Below are 1,946 nucleotides of genomic sequence, written 5' to 3' on the forward strand. Positions count from 1 at the left end.
TAACTAAATATATAATAAATAAAATATATATAATAAATAAAATATATAATAAATAAATAATAAATTTGACGGTGAAATTTATATATACATGCGGTTTACTTAAAAATCAGTTAAATATATATAAATATCTATGTTAAATATATATATATTTAAATGATTTTTAAGTAAACCGCATATATCTAAATAAATTTGACCGTCAAATTTATTATTTATTTATTATATATTTTATTTATTATATATATTTTATTTATTATATATTTATTTATATATATTTAGCAGTGGGAGCAGTGCATAGTGTAAACAGAGGGTAAAAGCGTGAATGTGAAATAAAGTGGCAATACCAGCGATTTGAGGTTATATTTAGGGGATTCCCTTAAACTCGTAAAGTCTTAAGCTGTGTAAAACTCGTAAGTTTACGAGGCTTTTACGGGAACGCCCTCTTTGTGAAAAGGTGCGTAAACTGACTGTTTGACAGGTAAGCCAGGATTTTATGAAGCAATTTTTATTTCGCTGTATTTTCCATAACATCCCGCCATCTCGTCTCTATCACTATTGGCTAATATAAATTTAAAAATGCCGAAAATTAGCAGAAAACTCATGTTAGTACTGTTAGTGGATGAAATTCATTCTTTTTATTCACATATTATAATTTTTCATTTGTTTTCAATATTATAAAATACATTTGAGTATATAATTTTCCGCTCCTCGGCAATACTGAAGTTTACGGGGTCATTTGCGCATCAAATTTGCCTCGTAATTTGACGAGGGCCTCGTAAATAGAGCTCCATACAAATTTTTACAGTTCTTTTACGAGGCTCGTAAATTTACGAGCTTTACGAGGCTTACGAGGCTTTTACGAGTTTAAGGGAGGACCCCTAATAATTTTGGCAGGCGCAAAGTTTGTTTACTCTGTTTTATTAAAGAAATAGGCATAAATGCAGTTGGGCTCCAAATCTCAAATTAAAAAAAAAAATATGAGCTGAGTATAACGGTATAGTTCTTTTTTTGGGCAAGCAACAACAACAAGAATTATCAAAGGTTAAATTTTAAGCAATTTTCGAAATCAAGATTTCTCAAAAACTACTCCACTGGGAATATGACACAGTAGTCTGGAGAGGACTGGGGCTATATAGTTACTTCCATGTTGGATCTGATAAGGATAGACCCCATCTGGTCCTGGTGATTTGTATGGGCTGAATGTAGATACCGCCCATTGTACTCTTTCCACCGTGGTAAGTTAAGCTGCAAGGCTTTGTTCTCTACTAGAAGTGCGTGCTGGGACACCCAATTCCGGTAGACAATAGCCTGCTTTGCAGCCCGGGAAGTGAGTGTCTAGCAGACGTCTGCAAGTCTCACCCGGATGCTGAGCATAGTTACCATCTGGTTCCTTTAAAGTGCCGATCGCATTTTTGTGTTCCCTATTTAGAGCTTTTTGGAGGCGTACTGCCTCTGGGACGCTCTTTATTTCCTCGCAGTGCTTTCGCCAACTAGCTCTTTTGGATTTCCGAAATTCTTTGTTATAAGAGGTTAGTGCAAGTTTGTACGGATTCCAATCACCCGTATTCTTTGCTCTATTGAATAGTTTTCTGACCTGGCATCTCATTTGCTCCAGCTTCTTGCTCCACCAAGGAACATCACGTTTGGATTTTACCTTTCCTTGGGGACAGCTTCTACTGAAAGCTATTCCAATGTCTGAATGAAGTTGTTCAGCCTTAGTTTCAAGCTCGTATGCAGTCGTAATTTGACCCCCATGGCTGTTTTCACCTTCTTCAATGATAAAGCGAAAGAGTTCCAAGTTTGTCTTCCTGGGATTTCTAAAAACTAGTTCACGCTATGTGCGTATGGTCCGACATTGCCAGTTTGTGACTGACGCTGTCATGTTCTGACTACTTAGAGTAAGGTCTAAGACTTCCCCTCTAATAGCGTTCGGTTTATAATACTTATAA

At 36.0% G+C, this 1,946-nt stretch overlaps 1 pseudogene; it reads left to right on the plus strand.

Moving 5' to 3' along the window:
• The first annotated feature begins 1,750 nt into the window (after positions 1 to 1,750).
• The window catches only part of LOC108358996 (ribosome biogenesis protein NSA2 homolog), a 6,400-nt pseudogene continuing 6,204 nt past the window's right edge, over positions 1,751 to 1,946 (plus strand).

Source organism: Rhagoletis zephyria, unplaced genomic scaffold (genome assembly GCF_001687245.7).
Source record: "Rhagoletis zephyria isolate East Lansing unplaced genomic scaffold, Rhagoletis_zephyria_1.1 Rzeph_scaffold_00322, whole genome shotgun sequence".
Taxonomy (NCBI): domain Eukaryota; kingdom Metazoa; phylum Arthropoda; class Insecta; order Diptera; family Tephritidae; genus Rhagoletis; species Rhagoletis zephyria.